Source organism: Quercus robur, chromosome 2 (assembly GCF_932294415.1).
Source record: "Quercus robur chromosome 2, dhQueRobu3.1, whole genome shotgun sequence".
Taxonomy (NCBI): Eukaryota; Viridiplantae; Streptophyta; class Magnoliopsida; order Fagales; family Fagaceae; genus Quercus; species Quercus robur.
Window position 1 is genome coordinate 81,379,267 of NC_065535.1, and position 21,847 is coordinate 81,401,113.

The 21,847-nt window shown below is 34.0% G+C and overlaps 1 long non-coding RNA gene across 1 annotated transcript; it reads left to right on the forward strand.

Moving 5' to 3' along the window:
- Positions 1–7,198: 7,198 nt before the first annotated feature.
- LOC126707339 (uncharacterized) lies at positions 7,199–8,461 on the forward strand. Its single transcript, XR_007648905.1, has 3 exons — positions 7,199–7,276; positions 7,399–7,597; positions 7,891–8,461. It is a non-coding gene; the product is annotated as an uncharacterized LOC126707339 (long non-coding RNA).
- Positions 8,462–21,847: the final 13,386 nt, after the last annotated feature.

The following is a 21,847-nucleotide window of genomic DNA, read 5'->3' on the forward strand; positions in this document are numbered from 1 at the left end:
CTAAATGGTTATTGCCCAAAAGGAATTCTTGTTACGTTTTGGAAGAGAGCAGGATTTGAAGGAGGAGAGAGGGAAACCGACCTACTGGTGTATGCCCATTGTATTATCTTTCTTTTTTCCTCAATTTCCTTTCTTTTTTTCTTTTCTTTTACTCTGTTTTTCTTTTCACTCCGTGAATGCTCTGTTTTTCTATCCCCTCCTCAGGGCACGACAAAGGTCCTTTTATAGTGCCTGCCGTGGCCAATGTTTTATCATTTTGCCCCTTAACCGCCTTTGTCTGGTCTGGGTGTACTTGCCGACCACCAAAGGTGTGTGACACTTACTCTCGCCAGACAAAGGCAGGTTTGTTTCATTCCTCAGTCTACCGTAGCACTTTTTTCCTGCCACGGTATAAATGCTTTCTCTCTCTTTCCCTCAAGGCATGCACCCAACGGTTCCCCCCTCAACCTTGCCTCTTTTGGGTGGTCTGTCATCCCAGCAGGACATACCTCCCAAAAGGTCTTGGGCAGGAGCCGCAAAATAGATTTTTTCCCCTCTCCCCACCACCAAACCATACCCCCTTTACCTCTTACCTCTGGCCCATGGCCCCACCATGTTCTGTATTGGCTGGGTACAGGCTGGTGGTGCCTGGACCTTGCGCGTGCTTTCCTTTCAGATATGTCCAAGAGTCTGCCTGCTGCTCATGCGTTTGCCGTGATCTGGAAACTCTCCGTCTGTGTTTTCTGACCTTTTATGTGAGATTTTCTTTGGTTTCCCACTCCATTCAAGAGCTGGGCTTTGTCTGATGATGGGCCTTACATTTCTTTGGTCCACTCTTGATTTTCTTTATTTCTTGCAACGTTGAACTGTTATTCCTGCCGTAATAACTTAATCTTGCTGGACCTTTTTTGGGCCAGCCGTTTATTCCTTTTCTCAGTGGCTTGTCATGGGCACTGTTTTGCTTTTACTTATGGGCTCCTATGTCCCTTTGGGCTTTCCTTTGGGCATCCACGGCCCGATCGCTTTCTTTGGGCTTCCTCGGCCCGTTTGCTAATTCCACACTCCCATGAGCTTTTTACTAATTTCATTGGGCTTCCCCGGCCCAATAATCTTATTCTTATCCTTGGGGTTCATGGGCCTGTCATAAACCCCTTACTCTCTTAGTTTGCATTGCCTTGGGCCTGCGGTGGCCCTTTCTTGCTTTTCTACCTCATACACTACTCATGGAATGCTATTTCTTTTTTTCCTGACTTCTTTGAGCCCGCTTGCCTCTTCAATACCCATTTGTTTATTTGTTGGGCCTGTAATCCGTTATTCATGCCGCTTGGGCCTAATGGTTTTTTGCTATCTATTTTTTCAATTCTTTGTTCCCTTATTATTGGCTTTCTTTCTGTCTGCCTGGGCTTCCACAAATGACCCTCAACAATGTCAAATTTTTAGTTAATTGAATGTGTAAATGGACTAAATGCACATAAATTATCTATAGGTTAGCACTAATTATATATATATATATATATATATAGAGAGAGAGAGAGAGAGAGAGAGAGAGAGAGAGAGAGAGAGAGAGAGAGAGAGAGAGAGAGAGAGAGTTTATATGGTTATTTAAAAAAATAAAAAAACTTTGCATTTATGTCAAATTTTTAGTTCATTAAATGTGCAAATGGAGTAAATTCTCATATTGATTATCTATAAGTGTGCACTAATTATATATATATATATATATATGAGAAATGATATGATCACAATATTTTCACAACATTTTTATAATAAATTATAAGTGACAGATTGTTACTAGTTGTTATTGTTGGAGCAAAAAAGTAAACTTAGTGTTAGGTTTAAATTTGAACCAATAACAACTAACCACCAATGATTTATTGTGAAAATGTTGTAAAAACCTTATGTGGAAAACTATGAGGTTTTATCATGTGAAGCTTTTGTTAGAGTAATTTTTCATTGAGCATTATATGGTACACACGTGTTTTATAACTAAAAACGTGGGTTCAATTCATGATTTCAAATTTTGGCCCTTTTCATTTAGCTTTCTACCTCACTTTCTTTGCACTGCTCTCCACGCACATATATAAGTTCAAGTATCAATTTTATTTAAATTAGCTTTGGTGAAAGAGCATCCTTCATAAAACTCAAGCCCATTAAACATTAAAAACGAACTAATTTCTTTTTATGAATTCACGCTGGCCTAAAGCACAAGCACGATAGAATGAACTTTATTTATTTTTTATTTTTTATTATGGATACATGTTGGCCTGAAGCACAAACCCGATAGAACAAAGAGAAGAAACACGTTGTATTTAAATACGCTGGATATGTTAAACAACTACACAATGTCAATACGACCCCAACTTGAGAAAGAAATTATTTTTTGACAAGAATATTTTAACATTTCAAAAAATATATGAACATTTTTTTTGACAAAGATGATAGAAGTATATTGATAAAAAAGAAAAAAACTACGAAGTGAGAAGACTGAGGAGCTAGAACAAAGAGGAAAGCCAGTACCTACTGGCAGCTAGCTTCAACAGAGAGGAAAAAAAGAAAAAAAAAAAAGAAAAAAGAAAAAAGAAAAGAAAACTATAACTAAGCCTAACTAGTGAGACTTAGCTTGGGGGAAGAATACCAGCCAACCGCTGATATTCTTCGAGAAGAGAGGTTGTCATGCTTTAATATAGTAAACATAAAACATGAAATTATAAATTTTCTATGATATTTCCATAAGCCAACTAAACATTAACATGGTATCATACAAATCTTATACTAACTCCAATGCATAGAAGAAACAAACAATGAGCCTATTACACCACATCTTTCTCCAAAAAAAAACCCTTATTACAGCACATAATAAAAGTCAACAATATCGGATGGATTAAAAAGTTTTTATCAATATTTTAACTACAATGTTTCTATGATGTTCTTTTATTTTTTAAGGGAAATTGCACATTTTACCTCTAAACTATATTATTTTTATACTTACCCCCTAAATTATAAGAATACACACTTTATCCCCTAAATTATGAATCTAGATCCTGTTAATTTCATTTTGAAATGAAGAGGATCTAGATTCGAGTATATGACCTTATTAGCTACGTACCCATTATTTCAAACAAGTAAGCATTTGCATATACTTATGTAAAAATTTCTGTCTATTTTAGCATAAGAATTTATTTATTTTTTCTATTTTACATATTCACTTTTCAAAACACTCAACATCACATTATCTATTTTACACTATATTTTATTAAAATATTAATTTTTAAAATTTTTTATAATTATTTTCTTTATTTTTAGGCGAAACTACACTGTGCGCAATTGGTCCTTTAAATTTTCAGAATGAGCAATATAAGTCCTTTTATTAACTTTTGTTAGTAGTGTTGTTTATGTGGCTAACAAAATAATGACATGTCATTTTTTTTAATGGCATAACAATTTTTTTATTAAAAAAAAATGAATTTACAAGTAAAAAAAAATATGACCTGTTCTAATTCAAGTCTTAATCCTAACCCGGTACCAAATTAAAACTCATTTGCAATCTAATTCACAAACCCACGAGAGAGAAAGAGATTGAACAATTCCAAGCTCTTCCGTTAGTAGTCAAATATTGTTTTCAACTCTATTGATGGGACTTGTGGTGACAATATGACTGTCGAGGTTACCAAAGAGAATCCACATATTGAGGACCACCAGAATGTATTGGAAGCCAGAAATCTAGATGGAGTTTTTAGCAAGCAAGAAGATTAGTCAAAGAAACGGCCAATAGTGATGATTGTGCTTATGGGGGTGCCATGTGTGGCTACTAGTGGGAAAGAGGTCATAATTTAGCTTGGAATAGCATTAACAAAACGCCAAATGTGTTGATGCAAGAGGAGAATTCGCCTTTCCTGTATTGTGATTTTTATTGAGAAACAATCTGGATTTGGCAGATACGAATGCCATTTCCGAGCAGGTTATCGTAGGGTTGGATAGTTGCTGAATTTTACAGTTGCGTGAGAGAAGTAGGGAGACAAAGGCCATCGTCTCCAGCAGAGGGAAACGGTGTCGCTGGTAGCTAGGGCTTGGAATTGTTCAATCTCTCTCTTGTGGGTTTGTGAATCAGATTGCTAATGAGTTTTAATTTGGTATTCGGGTTAGGATTAAGACTTGAATTGGAATGGTTAGACTTTTTTTTTTTTACGTGTAAATTCATTTTTGTAATTTTTTAATAAAAAGAAATGCCACATCATTAAAAAAATGATAAGTCATTATTCTATTAACCACGTAAACAATATTATTAACAGAAGTTAACTTGCTCATTTTGATAACTTGAAAGACCAATTGTGCTCACTTGAAATTTGAGGGACTAATTACGTACATAGCTAAACTCAAAGGACCAACAATATAATTTGACCTTTTTTTTTTTTTTACATAACAATCGCAGTTCACTATTCTCCTTAATTCTCTTTCTCTTCTTTAATTTTGAGTATGCGAAGGAAGTCAGTAACGTGGAATATGTTTAGGTAAATTTTACAGCTCTTTTATTATACATCCACTCCACTGACCAAGTGCTCTAACTTCTAAGCCCATGATCTAGAACATTCTAATGCTGTGCACGCATTACCGTCTAATCAAACAGATGGTTCCCTATTCCCCATTTGATTTTGGGTTTTCTGTGGTCAAAGCCAATTTCTAACAGGTAATAATAATTGTGGGGCCAAAGAACTTGACAATCCTAGTCCACTTTGTACTGGGCCTAAGGCTCGCGCCAAGGAGGGAGAAATGGTCGAGGATGGACAAAGAAAGCCCAAATGGCCTAGAAACGTTGTCGAGGACGATCCTGCTCTTGGCATCCCAAATCCCAAGAGGAGAGAACAGCACACCAACAAAGGCAGCCTCCCAGAGCGCCACCAAGAGAAGGATAAGTACAGTAGGATATCCATAGGCGTGTGGTGCATGAGCAATCTAAGGAGAAACTGTCACCTCTGCATTGAATGCACCCAACTAACATTCTGGCCGCATTAATGAGGAAATGACCCTTGAACAGAGCGGCCTTAGTTGCCGCAACTCACAGAGGGTTTGGGAAGGTGACTGATGGGATGAACATTCGAGTAGTGACTTGCATGATCAACAAGTGGAGGGCCAAGATCGACTGGAAAGAAGTATATAATGTGAGAGACCCTCCAAGAATGGGGGATCACGAAAAAATAGCAAGAGGAGAGAAAAAGGAGGAAGTTGTGGCAGTCTGCATGATCTTGAAAAACCCCTGTAACCTAGCATTGAAAGAAGAAGAAGAAGAATACTAAATTCCTTGGACGAAACGCCTGAGAACAAAATTCCATACTTTAACCCATTTCCTTGTTACTCAGCCTACACCTAACCGTGTCTAGTGATTGTGATTCGGACTAAGACCTAGTTCTTAAACCCATTATCTAAAAATTTATTATATTGGGCTAGTTGGGCTTGAGACCTTTCGTCCAATAGAATGAGTGCTCGAACCCAGTCCTTACAATAATAATACAACACATTTAAGAGAAAGATTAGAATATACCCAGCGATTTCGGTGGTGTGGACACAGGGACTGCTTGATGCATTTGGGGGTTAAGGCGAAAATTGATTATCTTATTTTAGATGTAAAATTACTACTAATTAATATGAATTATGTAAATTTTTTTTTTTAGAAATTTTATAAACAGAAAAAATTTAGCAAAATTTTTCATATTTGTTGATGTGGTAGATTGATAGTGGTAAGAGCACCCACAGCAGATGTGCTAAATGTGCCAAATGCCAAATTTTTGGCACATTTAGCACATCAAACACAAAAACAGAGCTTTATCAGATGTTCCAAATGGCAAAACTTATACCACATATGAATAGTACCGTTGCAAATTTGCAACGGTACGGACAGATGTTGTAAAATTTTTATTATTTTATATTCCCTTTTCTCTCTCCTCTCTCTTCATTTTCTTTCTTTTCTCCTCTCTCATTCTCCGGTTCCCTCTCTCTTCTTCATTTTTTCTTTTCTCCGCTCTCACTCTCCGGTTCCCTCTCTCTTCTCCCTGTACCGGTTTCCTCTCTCTTTGACCAGTCCGGGATGTTTACCGTCAGCAACGACGGCGTAGCTCCGACGGCGACTGCACGCTCCGCCAAGCTCGATCTCGCTCCAGCCACTCGATCTCATCCATGCTCCAGCTACGCTCGATCTCACCCATGCTCGATCTCACCGATCTCACCCCGAGGCCGCCATTGATCTCACGCTCAGCCATGCTCCAGCCACTCTACCTCTCTCTGGTTGTGGTTTTTTTTTTTTTTTTTTTTTTTTTTTGCTGCAATTTGGGTTGATCTGATGGTAGAGGTGGGCTGTGGGCTATGGGCAGTGACAGTGGCAGTGGTGATGGGCTGTGGGGGTGATGGCCCTCTCCTCTCTGTTTGAATCGATGGCTATTTGTTTGTTTGAATCGGTGTTGAATTGGTGGTGGTTTGGCATTTGGGTGGTGGCTGTGCTTGGTGATTGGTTTTTTTTTTTTTTTTTAATTATTTTCTTTCTTGTTTTGTTGGTGGTTTCTGGCTTGCTGGGTGTGTGATGGTGGGGTGGTGGTGGTGGTGGTGGTTGGTGGATGTTGTTGCTTGGTGATTGGTATTTGTTTGTTGTTGGTGGCTGAGATAATATATTATTTTAATGAGTAGTATATATTATTTTAATGTATAGAATTGAATGATAAAACATCTGATAAATGGGATGTTGTAAAATGATGTGGTAAAATAATTAAGTAGGTCTTTAATGTGGCAAAATGACATAATTTTTGCCACAGCTGCTGTGGATGCTCTAAGTAAAAGAGTGGTGTTAGTAGTAGACTTAGATAAGAACCAGTAAAATTTTGCTAACTAAACTCTTATTATCATTCTTATTTTTTTTAAGAAGTGAAACATTTACAATATTTTTTTATAACAAATTCTAGGTTTTAAGTTGCTTTTTACTTTCTATTTGAATATATCACTATAATTATTTTTTTTTGTCATCAATAAAAGGCTGTAACAACTTGCTACTCAACATTAGTTGTAAAAATATTGTGAAAAATATTGTAAACATTGTATTTTTTTCTATTTTTTATTTGTTTTTCATCTAATAAAAAAATTATTTTATTTATTAATTATAAATAACCTGTTAAAATTTGGGGACCTTTTTTACTTGGGTCTTAGGCGACCGCATCTCTTGCTCCACCATTCAATCGTGGCGATGGCGTAGTGGCGTGAGACGATGCTTGCTGGCTGGGGTTTTTAGTCTTGGTTTTGTGGTTTTTGGTTTATGCAGGTAAGGTGTTTGAGTTTGAGTCTGAATGTGGGTTCTGTGTTCTGGGTTGATTTTTGGAATTGGGTTTGGTGACTCCGTTTATGGAGAGGATTAATTTGGTGGGTTTTATTGTTTGTAAGCAGGGACGCGGTGAAGATGATGAGCTCGTGTGGTAAGAACAAGGTGTTTGTGATTTGGTCTATGAGGCTAATGTGTACTGTATATTAGGAGCTTTGTATGGAGCATACGAAGACAATGCGTTGTTTACTCTGAGCTTTTGATATTTTTGAGGAAATGGGATCGATCAAATTGGTGGAGTTGGTAGTTGGTATAAGTTGTGAGGTTGGACATGAAATGAAATAAACGAAATTAAAAATAAACGTAATTAAAAATAAATGAACCCAAGAAAATTTGAAATTTTTGGAGAGGAGCAGATTTTTAAAAAGGTTTGTATCTCAAATATTTTCTACAGATTTTGTTTTGCAAACTCCTATTAGACTCTCTTAGATTTTCAATATACCTTCTATTACTAGAGAGCCTTTGAGACACTCCCTTTCTCTTTCACAAATTTTCAATTTTTACGCTGGAGAGCCTCTCCTGTTCCTTCTAACGTACTGCTTTTACTTATGATGCAGGTAATAGGGTTGGCTAACTAGGCTTTAGTCTAAAAAGGAAGTGAGAATTGCCTAGAGAAGCTTATAGGTGCACAGCAGCTCAGCACAGAAAACTCATCTCTGAAATTCAGCACTCAAGGCAGGAAATTCTTATTCATCAATCTGTCTTGCTAAGTGTTTCCTACTATAACTAACTTCTCTAGATATAGTTACAGTTATAACTAGCACATACTTGGCTGTTGCTTGCCAACTAACAAATCACCCAATACATGCATGTGCACCAATTATTACAATTAATTAAACTACAATGAAAACACTAACATAACACTAAAAACATGACTCAATTCAGCTGCTACTTTCATGAGTTGCTGCCTTGAAGAATGTCCAATGCTGGTTCTGGTATCAGAGCTTGAGATCTCTAGGGAACCACCAAAATTCGGTCTTGGTAAGGGGTTGGGTGGAGTGGTTCTGTTGGGGTGTAAAATTTTAGCTCGCTAATTTTGTATTTGGATATTTTGCATTTTGTTTCTGCTCCTCAGGTTCTAAAGAATGTTATCCTGGAGGAAGCTTTGTATGTATCTTCCTGCTCTTCTTGTTTATAAAAGTTTTATTCTCAGGAAAAAAAAATAAATAAATAAAAAAACTCTTTAACAGTTTGGTCAACAACAGCTAAAAGGTATAAGTCATAGCCTTTACAACCCAAATGTTCTAGCCCAAAACTTTATTTTTTTTTATTAAAAAAAAATACCCTTAAATTGTTCAAATTTTTAAACCCAACTGCAAATATAAACCCAATGAAATTGTTCAAAATTATAGGTCTTTAGTCTTAAACCGTATTCCTAAACAACCCGAAACTCAAATGCCAACCACTTCTACAAAAACTTTACCCAAATCAATTCACCATATATGTTTGGAGTTGCTTGTTATTCCGGGTTGTGCAAAAATTGTTGCCGGAAGTTTATTTTGGAAGTTTGGTGATAGGAAACAGTAATAGTTAACCAAAAAAGTTTTTATCAACCACGCTTATGGGTTGGTCAAGAGAATCGTTTCAAATTTTTTTTTTGGAGAGGAATCGTTTCAAAATTTAAAATATTTAGTTAAGATTATTAACGAAATGACAAATATGTTGATTTCTTTCAAATCTAAATGAGGGAACGTCATTTTTGTTAAGTTTTGGGGGTAGGGTGGAGATTCCTGTAATTTACTGATTTACTCAACAAATTATAACTCATCGCAATCCAAACTAATTTATTTCAATCAACACATCTCTATCATTATTAATATTTTCCCAATATTAACAAAAATATACTAGACTCACAATTAGATAAGATAAAAATTAGAAAAAAAAAATTCACAACACTCACATGTTGACTCTATTAATTATGTGGGTTTTTGTCAGCTCAACTAATATACCGTTTGCAAATAAAAAATCTAGGTTTGAATTCTCCCTATATAGAATAGAAATTAACCTAATGATAATAAGCAATGATCATAAAGAAGATGGTTTAAAATCATATCAAGGTCTATAACAAAATGGAGACCCACATGTTTCGACTACATTGTTCACAAGTCCAGGCTAGACCAAAAGTCACCCCAGACCCAGGGATTTGGCTGTGACTCAAGGGACTTTGATAATTGACAGGCACAGGGAGGTTTAAAGGTTTAGGCTTTATGGTTATTTAGAAGAATGACAATACCCTGATGTTTGGGGTTTGGGCTTCTTCGTTGCCATGATTTTTAATTTTGGATTTATATTGAGCCTGCTCAAGTTGAAGTGGTTGTCTCACTTTTTAGACTTTTGAGTAGCAATATGCCATTTCTATGGTAGGTCCAACCAAGTGACTTCCTATATATGTAGAATGTAGTACGCATTTTCCGTGGCTTCTTCTGAGCATGGTGTGTCGGTGTGAATGCCTTTACATAATAAGGTTATTTTTTATATATATAAAAAAAAAAACATAAAATTAATGGATTGGCAAAGCCTAAGAAATGAAGCTTCATTTGTGACTTGGTTGATAAATTGCAGATTTCATCAATCTCGATTTATAAACTATCATTGCAAAATGCCATGATAGGTTGGGGGTATAATATATTTTGGCAAAACAGTTTAACATTTCAAACAACTTTTATTTCAATATCAATGTACAAAAGATGGATTGTTACAACATCTCTTGTTTGATTGATAAAGAGGTTCCACACGATATTCCTCCTTCACAACCAAGCATTTTTTTAAGCTAAAACCAAAGGGGGAGGGGGCAGCGTAGCCGTGTAAGTGCTTTAAGTTCAAACAACCAGTTTATTGAAAAATGAATAAATAAATAAAATAATTAGATATATGATTTTTTTTATTGGTTAGAAATGATCCTACTACTACTCCAATTTTCTCTCCAATTTTCAACTCTTAAGGAGGTACCTCTTGGACCATGATGTCCAAACTTCCAAGAGATACATGATTAATCATTTTGCCATAATCTCCCATAAAGGAAAAGTGTAGGTAGTAAGACAATTCACTAGGGTTAATTGAGTTAATTCGGAAAAAAAAAAATGAAATGTGGTAAAAGAAAGGAAGCTCTAGCTAAAGCTCGATATTACTCGATTCCTACACATATATGGTATGGTATCGCATTGGACAGCTATGTGCACTCTGTAACTCAAATTAGTATAAACAATGAGAGTAATTGAAGAAATGAATTTCATAGGTCTAAATGTGGACCTCTAAGTGAATGGGGAAGGGTTATTTATATCCTCACTGGCACGTGTTGGATCAGGAGTGATCATGACTCTCTATTGCTATCTTTTGGTCAAATGGAACAGTGCTATACCTGGTTTGTTGGCTTGGCCACTCTTTTCAACTGATTAAGAACCTCATTGGGGGATAGGTCACATTGCATTCAATGCTAAGGTGAAAGCCCTAATGAAGATTAGTAGAGCAATTAATGTGATCTTGACTGATGTGGCTTGTGATGTAGCTTTTGGACAACAGTAAGCTAGATGCATTGTTGTTGTGGCTAGGGGTGTGCAGAAAGCCCATCGACCCACCAGACCCGACCTGACCCAACTCGATCCGTTGGGTTGGGTCGGTTTTTAAGGCTTGGTGGGTTGGGTTGGGTTACAAAACAATTTTTTATAGCGGGTCGGGTTGGGTTTGGGTCATAAAATTACAAGCCCGCCGAACTTGACCCGACCCACTCATATTTAATATATATTTAAAATATATTATATATTTAATAATTAAAAAAAAAACCAGCTGTAGAGCAGTATTTCCTCGGTTCCTCCTACTAATATTAATTTAATATATATATATATATAATATTATATAATTATTAATTTTTTTTAAATAACCAGTTCTTCCTATCCTATATAAAAGCCAATTAATTCACACAAATCCTAATAAATTACTATTGTTGTTTAGTCATTAGTGTTGTTTGTCTTTAAGGAGTTACATTGATACTAATCTTTATGTTTTTTTAATATATTAATATTTATATTTTTTTTCTACTCAATTTAATAATAATAATAATAATAATTTGTCAAACCCATGGGTTCAACCTGACCCATGTGGGTTGGGTTGAATTTTTTTTGACCCACCATGGTGGGTTGGGTCAAAAAATTCCCTCAACTCGACCCAACCCGACCCATGCACACCCTTAGTTGTGGTCGATAATCCTCATAGTACGGAGAAAAATGGAAATTAACCTTAAATTTCAAACATTATAATTAGTAGTTTAAGTTTTCAAACTATATTTTTTACTAGCATCTCGAGTCTAAGAGACTTGATTTAGGGTCTATAAATCGAGTTTTTGGGACTCGATTTTCATAGATTGTTCACGTTTGATGTGACACTTTTTCCACATGGCATCTACTTGGAAATCGAGTCTCTAAGACTCGACTTACATCTAAAAAGAAAACAAAGAAATTCACAACGACAACAGTAAAAGAAAACCACAACGACAACAACAATATCTGAAAATATGTGTTCATCAAAGAAGAATATGTGTTCATCAAAAAAAAAAAGAGGTTGTAGTGAGAGAGGCCTGGGTTGCGCGGCGACCTGGATGAAGTTTGAAATTTAAGATTAATTTCCATTTTTTTTCCTCATAGTACCAATCCTGCTGGATGAAGTTACTATAACACCCTTTCCTCTTTACCAACAGCCCCCACTAAGCACATATGAAACAAAGCATTGCACAATAACACTAAGGCACATGGATCTGAACAAATTATGCACATGCAGAGCATGGCTAAGTATATAACCATAAAGATAAAAAATTTTCCATACTCAGACTCTGATGACACGCCATTTAGACGTAGCAAAACGACAACTACATTATGTGGCTTTCCACCAGAATAGGCATGTCGTTTTTAATGATAATGAGGGGTCATTCTACCATATCCCCTCTTTGTTTGAGGGGGTACGGTACCTACTTAAATCTAAACCTTTAAATAAATAAAAATTTGATCTGGACCATTCATTTAATTTGGAGTAATTTAGAGTGAATACTGACTACCGATCAAACAAGTTATATATATAAGTAAAAAAAAAAAAAAAAAAAAAAAAAGAACCCAGTATTCACTGTGCGCTTCTCCTTCTCAAAAACAAAATTCTCTCTATCACGCTTCTTTCTCTTTATCATGCTTCGGACTCTATATCACGCTTCCGATTTGGTTTATCTAAAGAACACAAAATTCGGCTTCTTCTATATTAGCTTCTTCTCTTACTAATCAACCACAAGAACCCAGGGCAACTAAACAATACCCAAAGAAGAAACAGTATCGGCCGTTCTCTGCCCGGCGACGATATTTGAAATAGGTTTGTCTTTCTCTTTCTCTCAGACGAAGTTGATTTTACTACTAATATACAAATTATTAAAGTTTCTTTGACTATCAACGCATGATTTGTATTTAGTTTTATTCATTGTTAGTAATCCCTAATGCTATTAATTGATTTGGGTTTTTATTTTTATTATTTTGATAGGTGATTTGGGTGTTGTTTGTTAACTTTGTTTCGAAAGTTGGTTTGTATCTTTATTCTTGCATATGATTTTGATTTTAGGTGTGAACTCTTAAAATTTGGGTTTTGGGCCAAGCTTAATGCAGAGGAGCAGCACCTCCTTTGTTATGCATTTATGTCCATAATATTAGTCTTTGTATAATTTTATTTAAGCATATGTTTTTACTTTTTGGCAAATTTTTTTTTTAAATTTCAATCCATAAGCTCTTAAATTTCTTTTCTTATTTCATCAATCAGTAACACTTCTCCAGCAATAACAACCAATGGGCTAACCCATAGACCCAAAAGGATTGAATTTGAAATAGGAATATTTTCACTAGATTAGTTTTGGCTATAAGATATACCATAGAAGTTATTGGTTGGGTACTTTGTTGAAATTTCACTTTCAACTTTTCAACTTATGAGTAACTTGACATTCAATTTTGTTTTTTTTTTTTTTTTTTTTTTTTATTGATGATTATACAGATATACTTACAAGCTAGGGCATAAATTGTTCAATGGTACATATGTTTGGAGTCAACAATATCAGTTTGGAGCATCTCCTTATCCTGGTCAAAACTCTCTACAAAGTGTAGTTATTTTTGGTGACATGGGGAAGGTTTGAAGTCTATTGGAAAATTTTATGTACATCTAAATTATTAAATCCCATATTGCAGCCATGGCTAATCAATGACTCATGTGTGGGTTATTGTAGTTAATTTATATTTATCATCAGCAACATATTAATTTATCTTGCTTAGCTTTTTTTTGTTATAATATTAAATGTACAAATATCTGCCTGATCTTACAGTAGTATATTCAATTTCTCACTTTGAATGCACAATAATTTCATTCTCTTAAACTCAGAATATTGATCTCCAAGATCAAATCTGCCATGTATTGAAAATTTGTTGCTTTAAGTTTTAGGATCAATGTTTAAGATCATGAAGCCCTATCCAATTTTTATGTAGTTTCTGGAATTTTGCTTAAACCTTTCCCTCTGCAGGATGAAGCTGATGGTTCCAACAAATATAACAATTTCCAGCATGGCTCTCTTAACACTACTCGAGAGCTTTTTAGAGACTTAAAGAACATTGATATAGTTTTCCACATTGGAGATATTTGTTATGCAAATGGATACATTTTACAGTGGGACCAATTTATAGCACAGGTTGAGCCAATTGCATCAACCGTGCCATACATGATTGCAAGGTTTCATCTTAATATATCACTCATAATATTTGAGCTTATACTTGTCTTGTACCTTGTCTTATGTGCCACTTGGTGAACAATCCTCAAAGTGGTAACCATGAGCGTGACTAGCCAAGGATTGGATCATTCATGGGAATATGGACTCTGGGGGGGGAATGTGGTGTGTTGGTGGAGACTATGTTTTATGTCCCTGCTGAGAACAGAGCCAATTTCTGGTACAGGAATATCATTTCAAACTTGTTATGCTTTCCATGCACCTATATGTCTGTGTTTTTATATGAAAAAGTAGATTGCTAAGTGATTGGCATTCACCTATAGCTATGTATTTATATGTTTTATTAATATTGTACCAGTACAATCTCCCCATATATGGCCTACAATAGACTTAATTTCTAGATGTGCAAGAAACTGATGTAAACAATATTATTTTCATTTTCCAGGTACTCCACTGATTATGGCATGTTCCATTTTTGCATAGCTGACACTGAACGTGACTGGAGGGAAGGAATTGAGCAATACAAGTTCATTGAGAATTGCTTGGCATCAGTCGATAGGCAAAAGCAACCATGGCTAATTTTTCTTGCACATCAAGTACTTGATTATTCATCTAGTATCAGTTATGCAGTTGAAGGATCATTCAAGGAACCAATGGGGAGGGAGAGCCTGCAAAACTATCAAAATTGGTGATTTTCTTGGAACTGAAGAAGAAGTACTTGTGGTGAGGACTTTTGCTTCAGAATACAGCTGTCTTAGAAAGGATGGTTATATCTTGGTCTAAAGAATCTCAGGGCAAGGTCAAAAGGAAAAGGCAGTTAATGATCATCTACTAACACTTCCGAAAGGGTCACTGAATGATCACTGGGTATCAGTGACTTCTGGAAGTGAGGAGTATTGTCTTAAACATATGCGTAGAAATCAGTATGAAGAAAGTCTATTTAGATGTGAAGATGATAGGTAAAAGACTTGATAGAAGCCTTCATCAGTTGTGAATTTTCTTGCTATTTGTTAATATTTAATTAAATAAGGTTTTTTTCGTGTGTTTCTTTATATCGTCATTTGACTTTTATGGCACTTACATGTTATTCTAGTTGATTAGGAGTTTAAAGATAAGGTTTTGAGATCTGATGTAGTTCTTTTATGGCGCTTACTGATTACTCCATTTTCTTTGTAATACATTATCAGCTATAGGCATTTATGAGATTGATTTTTACCTCTCTAGAGTGGAGCTTGATAATTCTTTTTTTTTTTTTTTTGGTTCCAACTTTGGCATGTAACAGTTTATAGCTAGAATACAAACACAAACAAAGATTGTTCATGAAAAGAGCTTCCTGGACACAAACATAAGTCCAGACTTCATTATGATTGGTACGTAAGAACCTTTAGACAACGGTAGCTTTGACATGGAGAAGCTTCATTGTTTCTTTAGGACATAACTCTTGCATATAATATTCAAGCTTTACAACTGAGGCTTTATATATATGCTTATATTGCGGTATAAATATTAAGTATAATAATTCCTCTAGTGTTATATACAAAATGGATTAAATTTAATAATGTGATTATATTCGCTTAATAATGTGATTATACAAAGTTTCACCATTGATTGACTAATACAGTTTTACTGTCTTGAGTAACACAATTTCAAGGGAACAAATGAAATGCGACCGCCATCATACATTGCAGAGTACAAGGTATTAACCATGCTATGGACCGAACTCAGTAAACCAACCAACTCCAAGGAATCACAATGTTGGTAAAAGCGCAAAGCACCACAGCTCCAGCACTTGTAGCCTCTAAAGCTAGGTGTATTAAAAGAAGCACACTTTAGGCATGCTTTTTTTGTACTTCTTTATTTTTCAAAAAAATAAACCAAAACTTAATTGTATTCATAGTATCTTAACACTATTGATATAAATCATTAATTTGGTATATAAAATTCAATGTTAAGATGTGCTACTATATAAGACCAATTTGGGACCACAATCACTCCAGTCCACCATTCATCTTATATTAGCTAATTCTTATAGATTTATAATTATTAAGTGATTGAATATATAACTAAGATATGTAATTAGTCATTGCTCATTATAGTTACTTAAGATTTAAGAAAGGATATTGCCAAAAGTACTCATTTAGCTTATCCAAAAAATAAAAATGACTTAACTTGCATTATTTGTGGTAAAATTGCAAAATGATGGGCTTCTATTACTTTCATATGAATTAAAAAAATTATTTTATATCCATTTACATGATTATTTGATCTCTTAATTGTCGTATTTTCCATTAATAATTATTTTCAAATTTATCAAACTATTTTTTTTTAAACATGTGCCTCACATCAATCTAGTGCACACTTGTACTGTGCCTAGGCTTCAACAGGCGTTTTCACTTAATTGTGCCCTACACTTTACTAACACGAAGGAGTTAATAATAGATTTCAAGTTGTATGAGTTCAAGCCATTGAATTATACTTAAATATCAATTACATTTTTGCATTCACCCAAAAACAGTATGGAGCATAAAAAGTTACAACATGTCTATCAATACAATAAACAAACAAATAGAAGGGAGCACATGTTACCTTGTTTAAGTAGATTGCCCTATGTTACCACAGTTAATATCTTCAACTCATCATGTCTCAATCCCAACATAAAACAAGACTATTACTAAAATGTTAGCAATTCATCCATTTCATAACATATCAGACCAAAATCTTGACCCGCCCATCATGTTTAACTCTTCTCTCTCAATTCATCTCTAAAAACTTGAGCACAAATACAAGTAAGCTTTATACTCGTATATACAGAACCAAAGTTGCATTTATAATTCAGCATCTGTACGAAGTAGAAGAAATTAAGTCATCTGGTGGGTCTAAAGTGTAATCACATGTGATATTGGTACTCCATAATATGAAAATGATACCATCAAATGTGAGGAAAAAAAAAAAAGAACCACCAAATATGACAAAAATACAGTTATATGTGATGTTGGTACTGCGCAATGTGAGGATGTTACCATAAAACATGAGAAAAAAAATCACCGAATGTGACAACAGTACAGTCATATGTGATGTTGGTACTGCACAACGGGAGGATGATACCATCAAATGTGAGAAAAAAAATAAAGGAATCACCGAATGTAACAAAAGTACAGTCATATGTGATGTTAGTATTGTGCAATGTGTGGATGGTACTATCAAATGTGAGAAAAAATAAGAGAACCACATAATGTGACAAAAGTATAGTCACATGTGATGTTAGTACTGTGCAATGTGAGGATGGTACCATCAAATATGAGAAAAAATAAGGGAACCACTAAATGTGACAAAAGTACAGTCATATGTGATATTGGTACTGCGCAATGTGAGGCTGGTATCATAAAATGTGAGGAAAAAAAATAAAGGAACCACCAAATGTAACAAAAGTACAGTCACATGTGATGTTGGTATTGCGCAATGTGAAACTAGTACCATAAAAAAAAAAAAAAAATGGAACCATCGAATGTGACAAAAGTACGGTCACAAGTGATGTTGGTATTGCACAATGTGAGGCTGGTACCGTAAAATGTGAGAAAAAAAAAAAAGGGAACCATCCAATGTGACAAAAGTATGCTTTGTGAGATTGGTACCATAAAATTTGAGAAAAAAAAAGGGAACCATCAAATGTGACAAAAGTAAAGTCGCATGTGATGTTGGTACTGCGCAGTATAAAGATAGTACCATAAAATGTGAAAAAAAAAAGAGAACTATCGAATGTGACAAAAGTACAGTCACATGTGATGTTAGTACTGCGTTTTGTGAGATTGATACCATAAAATGTGAAAGAAAAAAATAAGGGAACCACAAAATATGACAAAAGTACAGTCGCATGTAATGTTGGTACTACGCAGTGTAAGGATAGTACCATAAAATGTGAGAAAAAAAATAAGAGAACCGCCGAATGTGATAAAAGTACAGTCACACGTGATGTTAATACTGTGCTTTGTGAGATTGGTACCATAAAATGTGAGGAAAAAAAATAAGGGAACCACCGAATGTGACAAAAGTACAGTCACATTTGATGTTGATATTGTGCAATGTAAAGATAGTACCATAAAATGTGAGAAAAAAAATAAGGGAACTACTGAATGTGATAAAGTTATAGTCACATGTGATGTTGGTACTGCGCAATGTGAGGATGGTACTATCAAATGTGAGGAAAAAAACTAAAGGAATCACTAAATGTGGCAAAATACAGTCACATGTGATGTTGGTACTGCACAATATGAGGATGATACCATCAAATGTGAGGAAAAAAAAAGAAACCACCGAATATGACAAAAGTACAGTCACATGTGATGTTGGTACTGTACAATGTGAAGATGGTACCATCAAATGTGAGAAAAAAATAAGAGAACTACCAAATGTGACAAAAATACAATCATATGTGATTTTAGTACTACACAATGTACGGATAGTACCATCAAATGTGAGAAAAAAATAAAGGAACCATTGAATGTGACAAAAATACCATCAAATGTGAGAAAAAAAATAAAGGAACCATTGAATGTGACAAAAATACAGTCACATGTGATGTTGGTACTGCACAATGTGAGGATGATACTATCAAATGTGAGAAAAAAAATAAGAGAACCACCAAATGTGATAAAGTACAATCACATGTGATGTTAGTACTACACAATATGATGATAGTACCACCAAATGTGATGTTTTGGTAACCTAATATAGCAGGTTACTTACTAGTGGGTATCGTACCCCCCAAAAAAAAGAGGGGGTACTGTAGAATTACCCGATAAGGAGTTAATGACCATGTTAGTGAACAACCAACATAACATGCCAAAATAAAAGAAAAAAACAATAAGTGATGCTGTTGCTACCTACGTAAATATGAATTGGCAGGTTTTTATTGGTTAATTTTATTATATATATATATATATATATAGACAACATTTTCACAATATTATTCATAATATTTAAGTTGGTGGTTTTTTATTAGTTCTCATTTGAGCCCACTATTTAGGTGGTTTCATAATCTCCCATCAACAACAACTTGCATAGCCGGCTCACCAAATTTTAAGGCCTAAGGTGAATATTTTAAATGGACATTTTTATTTTATTTTTATTTTATAAATAATATTTATTTAATTAAGACTGTTTGCATTATTATCAATGGGTTTTTTGTTCATTTGTTATATTTTCACCTAAATTTTTTGTTTTGTCTTGTTTAATATTAATAACAAATTTATCTATAAATGCCTTTTGAAATTCAATTTGTTTTTCTAGTTTTCTCTTCTTCTTCATTTTAAGTTTTTCATATCTAAATGGATATTTTTTAGTAGACATTTATAATAAAAAAATATTTATAAATAAATGAAAAACACAATTTATAATATAAAATTATAATTTAACCAAAATAAAATTTAAAGTATAGAACAATAGGCCTAACTTCACAAAAGTAAGATTGAAACCTTTCTAAATGATGTAATCACTTTAAACCCGAAACTTGCACAATTAAAAATTTATTTATCATACTACTGAATAAATTAGTACTAATATACAAAAAGTAGATTATTTTTAAAAGATAACTAATGAAAATATACTTCAACAATACAAATTAAATAGATTACTTCAAATATTTTTTAAAAATCGCTACCAATAGAAATGGGAAAAATCAAGCTAATTAAAATATAAAAAATATTAAATAAAGTAACAAATGGGTTGATGGGTAGTTTTTTTAGTTGAATGTGTGTTGATGTGTAGTTGATGTAACACATCAATCCACGTGATAATGGCTAGAATCTGTAAACTCTTTATCTATTGTTTCAAAAAAGTACATACAATGCATTCAATTAGCTAATAAAAGGCGCCTTAATTATATATATATATATATATATATATTAATCAGGGTAAAAGGGTAAATAAAACTTAATTGAAATATAATATAAATACATTATATCATATATTAATTAAAAGAGATGGCCTTTTATTTTTGGGGTTGCCTGTATGCTAGAGCTGGTCCTGACAACTTGTCATGCACCTCAATAATTGTGAAATCTTTTACAATTTTTTTTTATGTATGTCACTAGAGTTACTAAAAAAGAATATGATAACTCTTAAAATAAACAATCTAATATCTTATATGTTACAAGTCATCTTTTGTTCGTAACGTCGTTTCACATAAACATCACGACAAACAACATGTCGTACGTGGGTCGTGACGCAAAACATTAGCAAACATGCATGCTTTTATTTGGATTTTTTTTTCACATTTAACATAACTTTTGGAACCATTAGTTATTAATTGTTAAGTTTGCAAAATTATTTTGTAAACTAACATCTCAAGGCTTTGAAACTTAAGTTATGTGAAGGAATTCAAGTCTCTAAGTCTCGAGTTCCAAATGATGGCAGTCTAACATGAAAGAAAAAATCCACATAATCCATGTGGTTCTTCTTCTTCTTTAGATCGTGGGTCATCTTCTTCTTTTTCTTTCTTCTGATCGTGCTAGTCTTCTTCTTCTTCTTCTTCTTCAGATCATTTCTTCTTCTTCATATCGTGCTGGGTTGTGGGTCTTCTTTTTCAAATTGTGCTGGGTTGTGGGTTCTTCTTCTTCTTCTTTTACTTAAGATGCTAGTTTGCTAAAATGTTTCAAATTCATGCAACTAATGAAATAGTTGCTAAAATCATGTCAAATGGCCAAATTCCCCGCTTTTATTTTTCCCTTAAACAACATAGTAAAATTGGAAAAAAGATTGAAAATGAAAAGGAGGATAAGTGGAGCACTGGAGCTTAATCCTTGTTGCAACCTTCAGGACAATCACAATGAAAAAAAATACTGAACATTAATACTGTAGTAATTTAATTCCATTGTTAGATTAGAGTAGCATATGTAACGATATATGTATAAATTCCACACAGTCAAAGTTGTAACACATTTATGTGGGGAATTCCTTGATAGCTCATAGTGCACTTTCTGTTGACACTTATGACATCGATTGGTCAATAAAATATAAATTTGACATTTCTTCAATTCTTGTCTTCATTAACACTACTCTAGATGTACCTTTTATTTAGAAGTTCATCTTTTGCTAAGAGGCCGACCAAAGTGATTCGATTCCATTCTCCACTCTCTCATGCTTCAGATGCTATATCAACTATTCTTCTCTTATCTATGGTCAACCTAATTGATTGACAGAAATTAGGTTCTGGCTAATTATGTTGCTTATACATTTCTTTTAGTTTCACATTTTATTGCCTTTATATCCATAGTCCAACTCCTCTAGTTAATGGAGTGGTTAGGCCAGTTTTGGAGCATATTCATGTTAAATCCTATCAATTATATATTCAAGTTCAAAAGCAAAGCCCATCCCAGAATGATTTTAAAGTGCAAATAGAGAATTCTTCTTCCTAGTGTTAAATTTGAAAACTTCAACATGTAAGCAACCCTAGATTTAGAAGTAGAAAATTATAAATATCGTATCATTCATGTGCATAGGTCAATGGATGACTTTCTTCTATTGTTTTCACTTCCTCCTTTTGGAGTAATAATACTCCACTCATTATTTGAAGTTAGGACATTAGAAAAACTTGTGCAAAGCACAAACTTTTTATTAAGACAAGCATGAAGCATCCAAAGAATTTTAAAAGAAATAAATAAAAAGCCCTACAGCTAGCAATCATCCACGAAGTTCTGATGCCAAAGTGACGAATCTATATCTTTAATTAATTGATATAGGGAATGTAGTAGAACAATCCATTTCTCATCAAGAATTCCAGTTTA